Below are 21,526 nucleotides of genomic sequence, written 5' to 3' on the forward strand. Positions count from 1 at the left end.
AGGACCTTTTCACTATTGATAAAATATTTTCATGGGAAACTTTTAAGAAGATGTATTTTTAAAAATTATAAAGTATTTCAAACACATAAAATAATATGACAAATATTTATGTACCTTACAAATAGATTCAATATAATTTACTAGTTTTTTATGTTTACTTTATATCCTTTTTCATTAAAGAAATAAAACTAGACATAAAGTTGAAGCATCTCTGATACTCTACCCTTTTTCTGCTCTGATTCTCCTTTTTCCTTTCCCAGAGGTAATCACAAGCTTGATTCCTTGTTTCTATATGTTTATTAAATATTTATTTTTCCATGAATAATACAGAGTATTATGCTATGGGTTTTACTTTTTATGTAAGTGATATCACATTATAAGTATCCCTAAACAACCTGCTTTTCCCTCTCAGCATTCTGTTTTAAGATAATCCAAATTTGACATGTATAGATTTAATTGTATAAATATTCAATTTATGGAATCCATATTGATGTATAATTAGACTGTTCCATATTTGTGTGTGTGTGTGTGTGTGTGTGGTTTGAAAGCATGAGATGAATATCCTGGAACTTGTCTTCTGGTCCACATGTGAGAGAGTGTCTCTAGGGCATATACCTTGGAGAGGATTGTTATTTTGTTGACCATGCATATTGTTGAGTTTGCCAAATATCACCAAACTGATCATCAAAGACTTTGAACTAGTTGACTCTTCTGCTAGGACTGGATGACAGTTTGTTTCCCAGCATAGTGTCCAGCACTCAGTATTATCAAATTTAAACATTTTTTTATAATGGGTCAATACTATCTTTGTATAAATTTGCAGTTCTCTGGCTACTGATGAGGCTGAGCACCTTCTGTAGTATTTATTAGCTATTCAGTTTTCCTCTTCTACCAATTGCTCATTTTTATACTTATTTATCTATTTAGGTAACAGAAAAAACTGTTTTATGTCATGCAAATACTTCTCCCAGACTGTGGTTTGGCTTTTAAATTTAATTCCTGTATGTTTTGTTGTACAGAATTTTTGCATTTGATGTACTCTAGTTAATGAATATTATCTTTTATAGTTTATTCTTATTTATGTTTTATATTAGAAATCTTTTTGTACCCCTAATTTCTAAATATATTGTTCAGTATTTTCCACTAAAAATTAATTTTTATTTTTGACATTTGAATTTTTATTTATTTATTTAACATCTTTATTAGAGTATAATTGCTTTACAATGTGTGTTAGTTTCTGCTTTATAGTGAAGTGAATCAGCCATACATATACATATATCCCCATATCTCCTCCCTCTTGCATCTCCCTCCCTCCCTCCCTGACATTTGAATTTTTAATCCACCTGGCATTTATCATTGTTTATATTATTGGGATCTCATTTTCTTTTCTTCCATATGGATAGCCTATTCTCCCCACACCATTTATGAAATATTCCATTGTGCTGTAGATTACTTACCTAACAGTCATTTCCCTCTTTCTCATGTTGGCAGAACACCAGTTTTGTTCCAGTGTCCACTCTTTTCCCACATGATTCAGGCAAATCCTGATTGGTCTCAGACTATATTAATATTCTCATCTCCCCACCTAATGATTGGTTTAGCAGTTCTAGCCTAAGGGAGGCAAAGCGAAGTTTGCTGGAGGTGCTTCTAAGAAAGATTTTCTTTTGCCCTTGTAGAAAAATACATAATGAAGAAACAAGCTCCTTTTTATTGATATATGTTTGTGACACTTTGAGTATTTTGTAATAATGAAGGGAGCTCACTGAGATCCTGAAAAAGATAAAAAGAACCTAAATCCTTAAAGATGACTTTGAGTCTTACCTCAGAATATCTTGTTTTGTGAGATGATGATTCTTCTCATTGTTTAAGCCATTTTAGTTGGTTTTCTATTATTTGGAACCAAAAGATATTCATCCTTTTCTCAATGATACATGATACACTAAGATCTCATATAAAAATAGGTTTGTATCTCACTTTCTAGTCTGTTTCAGTGGTCAGTTTATCCATCACAGAATTAATACCACAGTGTTAAAATTAACATGTCCAGTTTTATGCCTTTCTCTATAAAAGAAACTTACTAGATTTTTTATGGGTATTTTAATGATTTTAATACCAGTTGTAAATTGAATTTTCTAATTGCTCATTGCTAGTGTATTGGAATACTCTTGGCTTGACTTTTGACTGGTGATCACTTGTCCAACCTTGCATTTTCTATTAATATTTGTTTTCCTATTTCTTGCTGTAGTTCATTGGTTGTCCTGTATTTCCTCTGCAGGCAATAATATTATCTGTGAATAATGGCAGTTTTGTTACTTCCTTTACACACTTCATACCACTTTCTTTTTTAGTGCACTGACCAGGCATACTACAACCCTACTCAACAGAGGCAATGAAAATAGGCATTTTCATCTTATTCCTGACTTTAAACACAATGTTCTAAAATTTTACCATTAAATATTATGTTTTGTTTTGTTTTTAATCAGGCTAGGGAAGTTCCTTCTTAATCGTATTTTGCTGAATTGTTGTTGTTGTTATTGCTGTTTTTATCCTGCCTGAGTGTTGAATTTCACTTAATACAGATTCTGAAATTTTTTAGATGAATATATATATATGGTTTTTCTCCCATAATCTGTTAATGTGGTGAATTGTATTTATAGTTTTTTAAATAATCATTACTGCATTCCTGGGATAAGTTTAACTTGATCCTACACACACACACACACACACACACACACACACACACACACACACACACACACTGCTAGATTTAGTTTACTAATATTTTATTTACGCATTTGCATTTATGCTTGTAGGTGAGATTACCTTATAATTTTTCTTCATTGTGCTGATGTTGTCCAGTGTCGCAGCAAAGGTTACAGTAGTTAGGTAAAATCAGAGTGAGTTTCATTTTTTGTATTCTTTGGAGCTATTTGTATAAGAAAGGAATTTTCAGTTGCTTAAAAGTGAAATATGCCTAAATTTAGAATCATGTGGACCTGCTGTGTTGTTGTTAGACTTAGATTTGTACTTCCAATTTGATTACTTAAGTGTTTATAGATCTATTTAATTCTCTGTTTCTTCTTGAGATTATTTTGGTAGTTTATATTCGTTTAAATCCATTCATCTATATTTTCAAATTGGCATAAATTTATTTATAGAATTCTCTTAAAATTTTTAAATCTCTTTTGAATATATAGTTGTAATTCCTTTTTTCAATACCTGGTATTTTTATTGCAAAATTAACTCTCCTTTTGATTTTGGTTCGTATTAGCAGAATTTTATTAGTCATTCCAAAGAATCAGCTTTAGTTTTTTATTTTGATATACTCATTTGTGCTCTGTTTTATTTTTCATTAATTTCTGTTTTTATCTTATTTCCTTTCTTCTGTATTCTTTGGTTTTACTCTGTTGTTCTTTTTGTAACTTCCTATTTTCAAATAATGTATTTAAGATTATGAATTTCCCTCTAAATACTGCTGTAGCTTAGTCCAAAAGTTTGACTGTCTTTGTTGTTATTCAGTTCTAAATATTTCACAATTTCTATTATGATTTTCCCTTTGATTTATTTATTATTTAGATTGCATGATATTTTTTAAGTTTATAAATATATGAGGTCTTTTTCTTTGCTTTACGTGGGCCTCTCACTGTTGTGGCCTCTCCCACTGTGGAGCATACGCTCCGGATGTGCAGGCTCAGTGGCCATGGCTCACGGGCCCAGCCGCTCTTCCCGGACCGGGGCACGAACCCATGTCCTCTGCATCGGCAGGCGGACTCTCAACCACTGTGCCACCAGGGAAGCCCTATATGAGGTCTTTTAAAAAAACTTACTTTTACTTGATTATTAGATTATGGTCAGAGAATGTGTTTTGAATGATATAATCTCCTTATTTATGTGACTTCCTTTGTATGTGATTCATTTCTCTAAATGGTCCACATATACTCAAAAAGAATGTTTATTCTCTAATTGTTTTATGTAGTGTTACATAAACGTCCCTTAGCTTACAGTAATCATATATAATATATATTAAATATATATTATTATAATATAATTCAAATAAATATAAATGATTCAAGATACATTTTTAAAAAATTCTTTATCTCCTTACTTACTAGCTTCTGACAGAAGTGTTTTCAAGTTTACCACTATGATTGTGGATTTATCAATTATTCCTTATATTTTTTCTGTAACTATATCTATCTATATCACCTATATCTATATCTACTTATTAAAAACCAGGTCACAATTCTAATGTAATACCACAGGGTTCATTCTAGTTTTCTCCCTTTCCTTATCTATAAATCCCTTCTGTAGGTAACCAGTCTCCATTAGCACTGCTGCCCCTCTCACAGGTGCCTTCCTCACCTCACCTGGGCTTGTCTTCCTGCTCCAGGCTATGGCCAGGCCCACAAGGATGTTCTCTTTTACTTCACACAAAGGTGCCCCTATTGAAACCTCTCCACATGAATGCCCTTCCCACCTCACTCAGGCTCTGACCTCTAGTGCTGTGCTGCCTGGCTTCCACTCTTGTGTGGGTGCCCTCCTCACCCCTCTCAGGCTCCAGGACCCCACACCAAGCCCTGCTGCTGCTCCCATGGCACAGATGCCGTCTCCCCTCTGTAGGCTCAGACATCCCATGCCAGAATATTGCCATTGCCCTGTTGGCATGTTCTCACCTCCCTGCTCAGGCTCTGACACTCTATCTTGGGAGATTGCTGTCCTCCAACCTCCCCATGGATGCCTGTCTCACCTCCTTTGGTTCTGACAACCTGTTTAGGGCTGCTGCTTCATTCCCCTCCCTTCTCTGCCCACCCCACTCCCTCACAGAGATTCCCTCCTCATCTCACAGGGGCCTTGGTTGCCATTTAGACACACCCCTCATCTTGCTCAGGTTCTGAAACCCTGTACTGGGTCTTCACTGCCGCCAGCCTCTGTGAGGTTCTTTTCTGCCACTTCGGGTTCCAACAACGCCTGCGTAGCTCTGCCACCCACTGTGCGAAGATGCCCTCCTCACCCTCCTTTGATGCTGACACCCTGCACTGGGATGTCCCTGCTTCCCGCCATGCACTCCCTTGGTCTCTGGCAACCTGCTCTAGGCCACTGCTACAACCTCCCTCCCTCCTCCTGCCCTGCCACCAGGACAACCTCTTCACCCCTGCCCACCACTGATACCCTGCAAGGTGAATCTCTAGCAGCAAAATCTAACAAGAGTGTTTCAAAACAAGTCACAGCAGTTTTCTCCCAAGAATGATAATCCTTCAACTCACCAGAGATTTCTGAAGAAACATGACAGTATTAATTCTGTGGCATCTTATATTTATAATTAATTTTTGGAATCCTTTTCCATGTTAGACTGCCTCAGATGTGACCACGGTACTTGGTGTGCTTCTCTCAGCAAGTGGAGAAGGAATAAAAAGACAGGGAAAAAGAAGTAACATTTAAAATGCTAAAACCTCACTTTTATCATAATTGCACATTACCCTGACCAGCACTGTGTTCTCAGTCATTTCTGGGTCCTCATAAGTTAGTGTTTTTGCACAGGCGAACTTATACACCAGCCATAGCAATTGCTCTTTGTTTATGAACAGGCTTATTTTATCTAGTGTACACTCATGCATTATTGTAATGAGTCATAATATATGCTGAGTTGCCCTATTTACAGACTTCGGTATGAAAGTAGAGCATCTGAGTTTATTTGGAGCGTGAGGACAATGTCTAGATTTTTCCTATGGGCTTGAGAGCCACCTAATGCAAATCTCAGCCAGCGCTGAGAGCTGTGTATTTCTTTGGAGACTCATTTCCACCACTCTCTCCCCAGCCTCCGTCCCTGAACCTCAGTGTCGCCTTCATGGCCTAAGTAACCCTGTAGACAACCTTGGTAAAGAAAAAGAAACTGGTCTTGGAAATGTATAATTAAACACAGGTTACTGCATTCCTTCTACTCACTGCCATCTCCTGGCTCAGTGGTTCTGGCGATTTAATGACTAGTCAGCAAGAGATCTGGGTACTATTCATAAGACATGTTTGACTCAGGCCCTGGAATATGACAGAAAGATAATACTGTGTGCTCAAAAGATAAACTTTTTTGATTATTATTGGGAAAAATCTAATAATTATTTGCAGTGAATGTTTTTAAAAACCAAAGGGGGGCTTCCCTGGTGGCGCAGTGGTTGAGAGTCCGCCTGCCGATGCAGGGGACATGGGTTCGTGCCCCGGTCCGGGAAGATCCCACATGCCGCGGAGCGGCTGGACCCGTGAGCCATGGCCGCTGAACCTGCGCGTCCGGAGCCTGTGCTCCGCAACGGGAGAAGCCACAACAGTGAGAGGCCCGTGTACCACACACACACAAAAAAAAACCAAAGGGGATAAAGCATCTTCTCAATTCCTTTTTCTCTCCATTTTCATCAAGGTCCAATATCACAGTCTGTGTTTTAGGCATTCAGCACATATGTGCTAATTAACAAGTAATTCTGTTTGTATTTCAAGTTAAAAAATGTAGAAACGAAGTTGAACCTGAACGTGGCTGCATCTATGATTCTATTAATTAATGTATTCACTTGTAAAAGTAGATTTTCTTTTTTTTCTTTTTTTTTTTTTTGCGGAACGCGGGCCTCTCACTGTTGTGGCCTCTCCTGTTGCGGAGCACAGGCTCCGGACGCGCAGGCTCAGCGGCCATGGCTCACGGGTCCAGCCGCTCCGCGGCATGTGGGATCTTCCTGGACCGGGGCATGAGCCCGTGTCCCCTGCATCGGCAGGCGGACTCTCAACCACTGCGCCACCAGGGAAGCCCTGCTTTTCTTTTAATCAAAGTACAGATTTACTTAATTTTGTGGTAGCCTTTGAAGGATTCTTTTTTTATTACTATAAAAAAAAAGAAAGTTTGATTTAGCGTCCTCATCTAAATGGGAATAAAGTGCCTACATCATAGTGTTATTGTCAGGATTGGATGAGATTACATATGTATATCACTAAGTACAGTGCTTGACATCTAGTAAATGCTCAATAAATAGTAGTCATTATTTATTCTTTTAGCTGAGCCAAAAATATTGCAAATGCCAATTTACCTTATGCAAGTAATAGTTTTAATATATTCTCAACTAGATTTTGTTTTTCTAAGTTAAAATTTACTGAGGAAGAATGAGACTGTTATATAGAAAACTGTTACTGTCTTTTTTTACTTACTATTTGATGATGTTTAACAGTATTTTTCTTAAATCCAGATTTAAATCTCACTGTTTCTACATTGTATATCTGATGTTTTTATGCTAATTGTTTCAAAGAAAAATTTTATTGACAATTTATTGGTGGTTATAAAACGATAGCAAACTATGTAGTAGAGGAAGCAGCTGTGTTTATACTTTCTAAAAAACATACTTTATAAATATATATGTAGTATCTATCTCCAGTTTTTTTTTAGGTAGAATTTACATTTCTAAATAAAAAAATCCAACTTGGAAAATGACATTTTAAATTAAAAAAAAATTTTTTTTGCCTGCATTGGGTCTTTGTTGCTATGAGCAGGCTTTCTCTAGTTGTGGCGAGCAGGGGCTCCTTGTCATTGCGGTGCACTGGCGTCTCATTGTGGTGGCTTTGCTTGTTGCAGAGCACAGGCTCTAGCCATGCGGATTTCAGTAGTTGCAGCACATGGGCTCAGTAGTTGCGGCACACAGGCCCTAGAGCGCGCAGGCTTCAGTAATTGTGGCCCGCAGGCTATAGAGCGCAGGCTCAGTAGTTGTGTTGCACAGGCTTAGTTACTCCGTGGCATGTGGGATCTTCCTGGCCCAGAGCTCAAACCCGTGTCCCCTGCATTGGCAGGCAGATTCTTAACCACTGTGCCACCAGGGAAGTCTGGAAAATGACGTTTAAATAAAATATAAATGATTTATAGAGCCACTCATGATTTTCCAGGTAAATGTTGCTTTAGTTTTAAATGTTATGTCTTTGCAATGAAAAGTCGGCACAGCATTTTATCAGTTGCCAAAGCAGTTTTTAATAGGTAGAATTAGTTTTCTTTATGAGATACTAAACTTCAGAGTATCTCTTCTGTACAGATCAAGTTTAACTAAACTAAATGACAGTATGTCTGCTTGTCCTATAGCAGATTGGTGGGTTTTACCTTCTCAGTCCTCTAGAGCTTCTATTAGGTCCCAAGCCAGACGGCTAGGCTTGGAAATGTAATGGCTCATTTTAGGTCTGTTCCTGACTTCACCAACACCCTGGGAGGTCCTGATTTGTCACTTGCAAAAGTGCTGGTGATATTATTTGGATGAAGAGTGAGGGAAGAGGCAAAACAAGGTGATCCCTAAAGTCAGTCCTGAGTGTTGTTTACGGTTACGGAGATTTTTCATAGGATTTTTGCTGAGAAGGAAAATTGTGGAGCATGTTAAAAGAAAATCTCTTGTTTCTTTATGCTCTACTCTTAACACTTCCGACACCAAATGTGTAGGGGTTTTTCCCACACCAAGCAATCCCCCAACCCACTACTGGGTGTCACACCCACTGGGTATCCTGTAATTCAATTATGAGTAACTAAATGGAGTTAGCACAGACCCCGCAGGTTATGGGCTAAGTCCCACAGGACTGCCCCCCACTTTAGACAAAAGTTGCAAGTCTGGGCCTCTCATACTTCTGACCAACCTGCTATCAATCAGGGTTCCCACGACCCCCTCTTTGGGTTCCATAATTTGCTATAATGGCTCACAAAACTCAGGGAAACATTTATATTTTTATTTATTTATTTTTCAACACTTTATTTTTTTAACATCTTTATTGGAGTATCATTGCTTTACAATGCTGTATAAGAAAGTGAATCAGCTATACATATACATATATCCTCATATCCCCTCCCTCTTGTGTCTCCCTCCCTCCCACCCTCCCTATCCCACCCCTCTAGGTGGTCACAGAGCACCGAGCTGGTCTCCCTGTGCTATGCGGCTGCTTCCTACTAGCTATCTGTTTTACATTTGGTAGTGTATATATGTCCATGCCCTCTCTCACTTCGTCCCAGCTTACCCTTCCTGAAACATTTATTTAAGTTTCAGCTTATTAGAACTCGGGTGAGGTCTGAAAGTGTCCTAAGAGCAGGAGCTTCTGTTCCCATGGAGTTGGGGTGTCCCACCCTCCCAGCACATGGGTATGTTTACCAGCCCCAAAGCTCTCTAAACTCTATACTTTAGGGATTTTTATGGAGGCTTCATCTCGTAGACATGATTAATTATTAACTCAGTCTCTAGCCCTTCTCCCATTCCTGGAGGATGGGGCAGGGTGGGTGAATCTGAAAGTCCAAGCTTCTATTCTTGGCTTGGTCTTTCTGGTGACCAGCCCCTATCCAGGAGCTACCCAGGAACCCACCAAGAATCACCTCATTAGAACAAAAGATGCTCCTATCATCCAGGAAATTCCAAGGGATTTAGGAGTTCTGTGTACCAGGAATCAGGGTCCAAGACAAAATATTAGAACAAAAGATGCTCCTAGCAACCCTGTTGCTCAGGAAAATACAAGGGTTTTAGGAGCTATGCGCCAGGAACTGGGGACAGAGACCAGATATATGTTTCTTACTATGTCACAGTGCTTTTCACAGTATTACATCAAATTTACTGCAAAGGCCATTTATCAGAGGAGAACATCCCCCAGCCCGCCACCGATTTCCACCAAGAGAGGTTTTCCTAGGCACGCTCTTGGTCTGTCACTGACCCTTTATTCCCTCCTCTCTTACAGAGAGGGGTGTTTTATCCGGTTGGCAAGTTCGGGACAAATGAATGAGCTGAAATCTGTCTTTTCTCCTCTTGGGAGGGGCCCTGCGTGTGGAGAGCACTGTGGGGCTCAGCGCTTTCAGAATCAGAATCTGCCCTCATTGGCTGGCAGCCTGTTCTTTCTCCACCCATCTTATTCTTTATAGCAAGCTGGCAGCAGCTTGTTTTGAATGAAATGTCTTAAATATTTTTGGAAAAAGGTTAAATGGGGATTTATCAGTTGCCTCTTTGGACATTTGTATTAAACAGTTGTATACAAAGAGAGGTAGGAATGAACCTAATACAGAAGAAAACTTTTTGGTTGAGCTGAAAATAGTTAAAGTCATTTTCCATTCTGAAAAGAAAAGGGGCAGCTTTGGCTTGAAGAATACTACCATTTCTTATTGATTCTAAAATATCCATTTTTTCACATTTTCACATTTCTGAAACTGGGGTGCATCTTGGAATCAATGGCATTTCTCACTCTAAGTGCAGTATTTTTTTCTCTTGCTGGGGTACATAAAATAATGGTGTGTGTTCTAATCAGTTGTGTCTTCCAGTCAATGAAATGGGGTTTTGAAAGTAGGAAGTGGATGAAAATTTCCCCAGATCTTGGTTCTGACTTAGTATTTTCCTGACTGTTCTGTTGCCATTGTGTTAAAATAGTGGCATTTGAGTGGCATATTGCCTTCACCGGCCGTGAGTATGATAAAAGATTTGTCACTTGGGATATTCATCTCACTGGAGCACCTTTCATAAGTTAAGAAGGTGGTCTTTCTTTTAGGCAATTTTGTGACTATTAGACTATGCTGTGAATACATCATGATAATTTAAGTAATACTGAAATTTCCCCTAAACTGCCCTAGGACCAAGAAATACATGCTTTGGGGATGATCTCTTAGGCTGGCGCTATTAAGTCTTAGGTTAAGATTTTTATGAGTGGATTCTCAGTAGCTTAAGAATGTGTTGACTTAACTTGGGTCCCTATAGTGAAATATAAGTTGTGTAATATTTAAAATTTAATACTAATTTATGATACTGATGTACAAACATTATTAAATTTGCTTATTTTTTTTACCTGTTTTGTATGTAACTCATTTTGATTAAAAATGTATAAGGCATTTTATTTACAACTGCTGATTTCTGATTTGGAACTAAAATTTAGTTAGAACAATATACCTGAAATTAGTTAACTTTATTTAAGAAATATATACACCCAGAAGCACTATTTAGAACAAGTGAAAAAAAATAATTTTTGAATACAAAGGCTATACTTGTCTCTCAACTTCTCTAACCATTTGCTTTGTTTATCTTCTTTTTTCTATCGATGGCCCTAGGGCCTCTTTCTTCCTGGTTTTGGAGTGTTCCACATTATTCCTAGCTGTTAAGTATTAATAATTCCAGTAGTAGTGTTATAGATCTCCTCTTCCTGAGGTTGAACACATACACACACACACACACACACACACACACACACACACACACACACACACACACACACACACACACACACACATTCTTTCTTCCTCTCCCATGTGTAGCAGGCCTAAATAAAGAAAACTAGAGCTAAAGCAACTTGATTCTGACAAATAGGGAAACTTGGGGCTTTAACAATTGTTAATCCCTCTTATTAGAATGTTCTTTTCCAGTTCTTCTCATGGATGGTCAGATCAAAACTGAAATGCCATCTCCTCAGGGAAGCCTTCCCTGAATAGCTTTCCTCATCACTTTGTTTTATATTTGCTTTTCATTTTCTGACGTTATTTTGTTTACATAGTCATTGTCTCCCTCTGCTAGATTATAAGACAGTTGAAACTGGGGACCTTGTTGACCTGATTCAGGTATTCGAGTATGTCCCAGAATACAGAATCTTCATTTTCACACTTACAGTAGCAGGCTTTACTGCCTGCCTGTGGGAATTTGAGAGGTTTGTTATAAACATGGAGTTTACTTCCCATTGATTGGCTTGCAATAAATGGATAAAGATTTGAGTGGTTTACGTGAGTCTAAAGGGATGTCTTGTTTATGGCCTTTAGGGCAGAGGCTTAATGTTCTCACCACCTGGTGTCACCTTTTTACATAGTACATGGTCACCCAAAAGGACAGTGATTTCGCAGGTAGCCTTGCAGCTCGATGTGACCAGGTTCTGGTGAGTGAGACATGAGTAGGACTGATGTGGGCCACCTTCAGGCTGTGCACTGAAAGGAGAGGTATGTGCCTTTCCTCTTCCCCTTTCTGTGTGTTGAATTGCAGCCAGAATGGCAAGAATGGGAGTAGCTGACTTGAATTATGAGAGGAAGCTATGTGTTGAAGATATTTGAATGGAAGGATGGAAGAACCATAGTTGGTTTGCTGGACCACTGACCTGGTCTTTATGTGAGTGACAAATATATTCCTATTTTGTTTAAGTCACTATAATTTTGAGCCTCTGTGATAGCAGCCAAACATTCCAATTAACATGGCCATCTTTTACTGCAGTTTTCATCACAGAAGTTTGTACTGTAAGTCTTGTAATCCTGATAATTTATGATCTCATGGGGAAGTTATCAAAAGAATGGATTGTCTTGATGTTTGCACTCTTAAACATCACTAGATTCTGGGATATTTGGTAATAGTGTAGGAGATATAACTTATTTTAATGCAACACTAAATTATTAGAGTTTAAAAAATTTTTCCACAGATATTTATGGGGAAAAAGTTCCAGATGAAGGACATTTGGAATTAAAGAGATCTGAGTAGCCTAATATGTTGGTTCTTCAGGGGCTCATGTGATTATACCCTTTTGAGGTTATTAACTCTACCCCTTTTTCCCCCACAGTTCAGAACACCTGGGGAGACACTGTCTCATCTGTAGATAGAATAAACTTTTCTAGTCCTCAGAGATATAAATCATCTCTTCATCACTTTCTCTCTCCTCTAGGGAAGCCTCTGCCCTCTAGTTTCTTGCCAAGAGAGGTGTCACTTCCAAATGGTGGAGGGAAAAAGTTAAAATGCCTTCTCCAGAAGAAAATATTCTGTTCCATTCCACATAATAATGATCTCTTGAATGCATGCTGCCTGTCAGGTAGTGAAGTTATAAAACCAAAACATATATGGTTTCTTGGATGTGCATATAGTTTATTTTGTAATGTGTATTAGATATCAGTACGTTAGTACCATTTGTGCTAATTTTGGGGATACAGGACCAAGTAGGATTTCCTGGGCTCGTCAGAGTACCTGAGTACTGCATTTATAGTATTTTATAAATAAATTTCTTGAGCTGCTGATTTAGCCTTGAGGACTGTATAGCAGAGGTTGGACAGGTTATGAACTTGACCTACCATGGTCCTACCACTGGTAAGTGTCAGGTTAAAACCCACATGTTTCTGGTTAAAACCCGCATGTCTGATACTGAAGCCATGCCCTTTACCGCTGTGTATTGCTAGACTATTTGTCCTGGGGCAAGGCGTCAAATGACTGTTGGCCACTTTCTTCTCATACTCCACTTATGCTTGTTCTCAGGCTTTAGGATAAAAAAGTTTTCAAAACACAATAGGGTCTACATAACCCATTAATGTAGATTTCAATTTATATGCACTTAAGCTGACAACTTTCTCTGTGAATATTGAGGTCATTTTAATGTTTTCTACTAATTTGCTTGTTATTGATATATCTATAAATTTGGCCTCCAGGTTAGAATTTCATCTTGAGTTTTGCTCCTCAGCAAGCCTTTTATTGAAACCTTATGAAACTTACACATTTCTCCATAAGGATATAGCATCTCGATTTCACTTTTCTCCAGCAGAATATTTTATTTTAATGTTTTCTCTCCTATCACATTAAGGTACTGTGTTTTTTAATAATAAAAGAGAAAGACAAATGGAAAATAGAATAAAAACACACGTGAACTTCTTGTTCCTTTGCCCAGGGAGGGCACATTGCCAGGTTTTGGAGTTACGTGAATTTCTGCCAAATGTCTGATTAGAAAGTGAGAGTTTAAATATATAGGCTAAGTAAACTATTGCTTTTAAACTGGGTTTGCCTTAGAAGCAATGATATCATGTGTTATTCCAGCTGGAAGCTAGAGCTAGTAATCAAGCAAAGTAAGTTCAAGGCTAACAATTTTGGTTCTAGCATTTTGTGGGTCTACCAAAAAAGTTTCAAATCCAGACCTCATGCCAGTGGCCAAAGGCACATCTGGGTGGGTCTTGGTTTTGTGAAAAACAAGAAGGGTACAACCATTCTGGTTTGCTTGACCAAAAGGGAAATAATAATGGTTTGTGCTTCCCTGCACTGACTGAATCTTCTATACCAGCCACTCCCTCTAGCTGTTTGTTCTATGCTGGCCACCCCAACGGTTGCTGGGATTCTTTTTTCCTTTTTTAAATATCTGGGTTTTTAAGAATGGAAGGCAATAACACCATCTAATTGATGTGTTTATAATGTTAGTTAGTCTTGGAGAAACCAAGTCTTACGTATGCCAATTCACAGGATGTCTTGGGTGCAACCGAATGGCAGGTCTCTCTGAAGGAAGGCTATGCCTAAGGCCGGCTGAATATCTCGAGGACCCCACGGCTTCACTTGTGACTTAAGATTCCGAGGGTGCTAGAGGCTCGCTTAACGTTAGTGAGCACGTGAGACTAGACAGTAGGCTTGGGCCTGAGTGTGGAGAAATCTAAAAAATTTTCTATTTTTTACCACTCTCGAAGAGCTACATAGAATGCATTATTATTTTTTTTTAAGATTTCTTTTTGATGTGGACTGTTTTTAAAGACTTTATTGAATTTGTTACAATATTACTTCTGTTTTGTGTTTTGGTTGTTTTGGCCGCAAGGCATGTGGGATCTTAGCTCCCCGACCAGGGATCAAACCCGCACCCCCTGCACTGGAAGGTGAATTCTTAACCATTGGACCGCCAGGGAAGTCCCTAGAATGAGTTATTTATTGAGGGTTTTTTTTTTTTTTTGGTGTGGGGAGAAGGCAGCACTGCCAGTCCTCAGAAGTAGGAGAAATATTTGTTCAGGATCTCAAGTTTCTTTCTGGCGAGGGACACCGTGAGGATTTGGCCACACCTGGTTTACCTGAGCACCTTGACTGAATGTCTTTGCCTTGGTACTCCCTCTTTGCTCCCATCTTTGCTTCTAAGGGGAGGGACTGAAAGCAGAAGTGGAAGAGTACTGAATGGAAGCTGAACAGTCTGTCCCTTTTTCTCTAGAATGTGTTGGCCCTTGCTGTGATGAATGTCGAATGATCTGAAAATCCTAAAGCAGACATCCTTCATGAGGGGTACTACATGGGGCAGTCCTCTACACCCTCTTTCCTCGGTGTTAGGAGGCAGTAGGGGCAGTGCTAGCTTATAACTTGCAGGATACTGTTGCAGGGTCACTTTACAAACATTATGGAAATACTTCTTCTAGAGTAATTGATGTAATTATGCAGAAAAAAAATCCATAGCTGGGTGATTACATATTGGTTGTACTGTATGTTTTTAACAGGAATTTTCCCTAACAGAGTATGCAGGAACACTATTCTTACTTTTTTTAAATCTCCTGATTTTGAGCTCTTAAAAAAAGTAACAAATATGCAAAACAATTGCCAAAAACCCTATTCCTAGGGGCAAAATGTGTTAAAAATTGATAGGTTACCACCCTGCCATATGGAGATATTTCTGTTATTATCCAGTCATGTGATTTTTTTTAAAAAATCTATTGTGGTTTGACAACAGACAAAAGATTCCTTTTTGTACTTAGTCCATGTAGAGTTGATATAGTCTTTTTTTTTTTTAAGTGAGTTGTTTTGTGTTGCTGTTTTGTTTGATATATTAGTGTTTGAAGTTTGCTTTCCTTGAAACATTTTGGATTCATACTTTTTAAAAAAATGAGGAAATGAAATTGGAAAAATTTGGGTTTGGTATTCCTGGTTATTAACTCTCACTGAAAAATATAGAATTTTTCTTGTATCTTGTCAAATACTTGATACCCATACTTTTTAACTTAAAGTATTGGTAGAAAAACATAAAATGTTAAAACATTATAACATTTATACAAGTAGAGTACATCATGGTATTTGGGGAGTAGAAGGAAGATAATTACATGAAACTTTAATATATGTAACATTTTCAGTTAACTTTTTTTAAAGTAACTTTTGTTTGGTGGATTTTATTCTTTTGCTCCTATAGAATTTTTTTTTTTTATAATTGTAGTCTAAATGAGAAAAAAAGAGAAAAAGATACATTACCAGTAATCCCATAAATATAACTCTTAAGAAGAAAGCTGGGGCTTCCCTGGTGGCACAGTGGTTGAGAATCTGCCTGCCAATGCAGGGGACACGGGTTCGAGCCCTGGTCTGGGAAGATCCCACATGCTGCGGAGCAACTGGGCCCGTGCGCCACAACTACTGAGCCTGTGCGTCTGGAGCTTGTGCTGCACAACATGAGAGGCCACGACAGTGAGAGGCCTGTGCACCGCGATGAAGAGTGGCCCCCGCTCGCCGCAACTAGAGAAAGCCCTCACACAGAAATGAAGACCCAACACAGCCAAAAATAAAATAAATAAATAAAATTTAAAAAAAAAAAAAGAAAAAGAAGAAAGCTGCCTATTTAAATATGATAAAATACAATAACCAAGGCATAAGTCATCAGCACTCAACTGACCAGAATAGTTTCTAATGGCACCCACCTGATTTAAATTCTCTTTATGAATAATGCATATACTCATTGTGAAAAGGACTAATTCAGTGTATTCCTGCTTAACATGACAAAAGAATAGAGAAAGAAAAGGAAAATATAGATCAAAAAATTTTTTTAACATCTTTATTGGGGTATAATTGCTTTACAATAGTATGTTAGTTTCTGCTTTATAACAAAGTGAATCAGTTATACATATACATATATTTCCATATCTCTTCCCTCTTGCGTCTCCTTCCCTCCCACCCTCCCTATCCCACCCCTCCAGGCGGTCACAAAGCACTGATAGATCAAATTGTAAAAGCAAAGGTATTTTGCTTTTGTACGGGTGAAATTACCTCCAAATGGAGATATTTCTTTTTTTTTCTGAATTTAATTTAATTTATTTTTTTGCGGTACGTGGGCCTCTCACTGTTGTGACCTCTCCCGCTGCGGAACACAGGCTCCGGACGTGCAGGCTCAGCGGCCATGGCTCACGGGCCTAGCCGCTCCGCGGCACGTGGGATCCTCCCAGACTGGGGCACGAACCCGTGTACCCTGCATCGACAGGCGTACTCTCAACTACTGTGCCACCAGGGAAGCCCCTTCAATTTGTTAATATGGTGTATCACGTTGATTGATTTGCATATATTGAAGAATCCTTGCATTCCTGGGGTAAATCCCACTTGATCATGGTGTATGATCCTGTTAATGGGTGGTTGGATTCTGTTTGCTAGTATTTTGTTGAGGATTTTTGAATCTGTTATTCATCAGTGATATTGGTCTTTAATTTTCTCTTTATGTATCTTTGTCTGGTTTTGCTATTAGGGTATGGTGGCCTCATAGAATGAGTTGGGAGTGTTCCTCTGCAGTTTTTTTTGGAAGAGTTTGAGAGGGATGTGTGTTAGCTCTTCTCTAAATGTTTGATAGAATTCACCTGTGAAACCATCTGGTCCTCGACTTCTGTTAGTTGGAAGATTTTTAATCACAGTTTCAATTTCATTACTTGTGATTAGTCTGTTCATATTATCTATTTCTTCCTGGTTCAGTCTTGGAAGGTTATACCTTTCTAAGAATTTGTCCATTTCTTCCAGGTTGTCCATTTTATTGACATAGAGTTGCTTGTAGTAGTCTCTTAGGATGCTTTGTATTTCTGCTGTGTCTGTTGTACTTCTCCTTTTTCATTTCTAGTTTTATTGATTTGAGTCCTCTCCCTCTTTTTCTTGATGAGTCTGGCTAAAGGTGTATCAATTTTGTTTATCTTCTCGAAGAACCAGCTTTTAGTTTTACTGACCTTTACTATTGTTTTCTTTGTTTCTATTTCATTTATTTCTACTCTGATCTTTATGATTTCTTTCCTTCTACTAACTTTGGGTCTTGTTTGTTCTTCTTTCTCTAGTTCCTTTAGGTGTAAGATTAGATTATTTGAGATGTTTCTTGAAGTAAGCTTGTACTGCTTTAAACTTCCCTCTTAGAACAGCTTTTGCTGCATTCCATAGGTTTTGGGTCGTCATGTTTTCGTTGTAATTTGTCTCTAGGTATTTTGTGATTTCCTCTGATTTCTTCTGTGATCTCTTGGTTATTTAGTAATGTACTGTTTAGCCTCCATGTTTTTGTGTTTTTTACATTTTTTCCCCTGTAATTGGTTTCTAATCTCATAGTGTTGTGGTCAGAAAAGATGCTTGATATGATTTCAATTTTCTTAAATTTACGGAGGCTTGATTTGTGACCCTGATGTGATCTATCCTGGAGAATGTTCTGTGTGCACTTGAGAAGAAGCTGTAATCTGCTGTTTTTAGATGGAATGTCCTATAGATATCAATTAAATCTATCTGGTCTATTGTGTCATTTAAAGCTTGTGTTTCCTTATTAATTTTCTGTCTGGATGATCTGTCCATTGGTGTAAGTGAGGTGTTAATGTCCCCCACTATTATTGTGTTACTGTCGATTTCCTCTTTTATAGCTGTTAGCATTTGCCTTATGTATTGAGGTGCTCCTATGTTGGTTGCATATATTTTTATAATTGTTATATCTTCTTGGATTGATCCCTTGTTCGTTTAGTAGTGTCCTTCCTTGTCTCTTGTAACATTCTTTATTTTAATGTCTGTTTTATCTGATATGAGTATAGCTACTCCAGCTTTCTTTTGATTTCCATTTTCATGGAATATCTTTTTCAAACGCCTCACTTTCAGTCTGTATGTGTCCCTAGGTCTGAAGTGGGTCTCTTGTAGACAGCATATATATGGGTCTTGTTTTTGTATCCATTCAGCGAGCCTGTGTCTTTTGGTTGGAGGTTTTAATCCATTCACGTTTAATGTAATTATCGATATGTATATTCCTATTACCATTTTCTTAATTGTTATGGGTTTGTTTTTGTAGGTCCTTTTCTTCTCTTGTGTTTCCCACTTAGAGAAGTTCTTTTAGCATTTGTTGTAGAGCTGGTTTGGTGGTGCTGAATTCTCTTAGCTTTTGCTTGTCTGTAAAACTTTTGATTTCTCCATCAAATCTGAATGAGGTCCTTGCCAGGTAGAGTAATCTTGGTTGTAGGTTCTTCCCTTTCATCACTTTAAATATATTGTGCCACTTCCTTCTGGCTCACAGAATTTCTGCTGAGTAATCAGCTGTGAACCTTATGAGAGTTCCCTTGTATGTTATTTGTAGTTTTTCCCTTGTGGCTTTCAATAATGTTTCTTTGTACTTAATTTTTGTCAGTTTGATTACTATGTGTCTTGGCCTGTTTCTCCTTGGGTTTATCCTGCCTGGGACTCTCTGCACTTCCTGGACTTGGGTGGCTATTTCCTTTCCCATGTTAGGGAACTTTTTGACTATAATCTCTTCAAATATTTTCTCGGGTCCTTTCTCTCTCTCTTCTCCTTCTGGGACCCCTATAATGTGAATGTTATTGTGTTTAATGTTGTCCCAGCGGTCTCTTATGTTGTCTTCATTTCTTTTCATTCTTTTTTCTTCTGTTCTGTGGCAGTGAATTCCACCATTGTGTCTTCCAGGTCACTTATACGTTCTTCTGCCTCAGTTATTCTGCTGTTGATTCCTTCTAGTGTGTTTTTCATTTCATTTATTGTGTTGTTCATCTCTGTTTGTTTGTTCTTTCATTCTTCTAGGTGTTTGTTCTTCAATTCTTCTAGGTCTTTGCTAAACATTTCTTGCATCTTCTCGATTTTTGCTTCCATTCTTTTTCTGAGACCCTGGATCATCTTCACTATCATTATTCTGAATTCTTTTTCTGGAAGGCTGCATATCTCCACTTCATTTAGTTGTTTTTCTCGGGTTTTATCTTGTTCCTTCATCTGGTATATAGTCCTCTGCCTTTTCATTTTGTCTATCTTTCTGTGAATGTGATTTTCCTTCCACAGGCGGCAGAATTGTAGTTCTTCTTGCTTCTGCTCTCTGCCTTCTGGTGGATGAGGCTATCTAAGAGGCTTGTGCAAGCTTCCTAATGGGAGGGACTGGTGGTGGGTAGAGCTGGGTGTTGCTCTGGTGGGCAGAGTTCAGTAAACTTTAATCCGCTTGATTGCTGGTAGGTGGGGCTGGGTTCCCTCCCTGTTGGTTGTTTGGCCTGAGGCAACACTGGAGCCTACCTGGGCTCTTTGGTGGGGCTAATGGCAGACTCTGGGAGGGCTCACGCCAAGGAGTACTTCCCAGAACTTCTGCTTCCAGTGTCCTTGTCCCCACAGTGAGCCACAGCCACCCCCTGCCTCTGCAGGAGACCTTCCAACACTATCAGGTGGGTCTGGTTCAGGCTGCTATGGGGTCACTGCTCCTTCCCCTGGGTTCCGATGCGCACACTAGTTTGTGTGTGCCCTCCACGAGTGGGGTCTCTGTTTGCCCCAGGGCTGTTGAAGTCCTGCAATCCAATCCCACTAGCCTTCAAAGTCTGATTCTCTAGGAATTCCTCCTCCCATTGCTGGACCCCCAGGTTGGGAAGCCTGACGTGGGGCTCAGAACTTTCACTCCAGCGGGTGGACTTCTGTGGTATAAGTTCTCCAGTTTGTGAGTCACCCAACCAGGGGTTATGGGATTTTATTGTGATTGTGCCCCTCCTACCACCTCATTGCGGATTCTACTTTGTCTTTGGATATGGGGTATCTTTTTGGTGAGTTTCAGTGTGTTTCTGTCGCCGATTGTTCAGCAGTTAGTTATGATTCTGGTGCTCTTGCGAGAGGGACTGAGCGCATGTCCTTCTACTCCACCATCTTGAACCAGTCTCCTGGAGATTATTTCTTATTTAACCAGAATATAAAATCCATCTGCTCAACCAACAAATATTTATCGAGTACCTACCAGACACCAGACACCATTCTTTGGCACTGAGGCTGCATCAGTAAACAAGTAAAATAAGGTCTCTGCTGTTGTGGAGATTACATTATATAATGAGTAAAGTCAAGCAGTAAAGAGTTAAATAATAAGGACTGCAGTCACCACAAAATTTGAGCAACTGTTGGGTATGAAACATCATATTAGATGTTAAGAAGGGTTTAAAAAGTTAGTTTTCAATTGATAAAAGATATATATCTTAACACATGAATGGTTTCTTTTTTAGCATGCCATAAGCCCCTTTCACATGCATCCATAATATGCATACTTGTTATAACATGAGTGATAGTTACTTACATCCATCTCCCTCTGCTATAGCCACACCAATACTGACAGACCAGCATCCTAAGACTTATTTACCCATGCTTCCTCTCCACTCTTAGTTTACCTACATGATATATTAGAGAGGCTCACAGTGCATATTGGTTCAGTGAATGTAATTCTTCACAGTTAGTGAGACATCTTCATCTGATTTTTATCTCAAATTGATTTTCACCAAACCCGTATAAATGGGGTAATTTTGTGGTTGAAGCAACAGAACATGAAAGAATTAGTGACTACTTATGGTCACATGGAAAATATATATGTTTTTATGCACATATGAAAGAATCATGGATCATAGGCAAGCCAACTTTAAGAATCCTAGTTTGGACCTAAATTTCCCTTTTTTTTTTGTGAAACGTCATAGAGGAGGGTATAGCTGATCATGTCTAATATAAGTTGGTCTAATTTTGTCCAATCTACGAATCTCACCAAAAGCTCACAGTCTTTCTTTTGCCAAACCACTCCCATTTTCACCTTTTACTCTGTGAAATCATTCTGA

The 21,526-nt window shown here is 38.6% G+C and overlaps 1 protein-coding gene across 5 annotated transcripts in view; it reads left to right on the plus strand.

Annotated features, from left to right (window-relative positions):
* SCFD2 (sec1 family domain containing 2) overlaps positions 1-21,526 on the plus strand; it is a 411,092-nt gene that overhangs the window by 70,554 nt on the left and 319,012 nt on the right. The gene's annotated exons all lie outside the window — the stretch shown is intronic.

The sequence above is a fragment of the Orcinus orca genome, chromosome 4 (genome assembly GCF_937001465.1).
Source record: "Orcinus orca chromosome 4, mOrcOrc1.1, whole genome shotgun sequence".
In the NCBI taxonomy this organism is placed as follows: Eukaryota; Metazoa; Chordata; class Mammalia; order Artiodactyla; family Delphinidae; genus Orcinus; species Orcinus orca.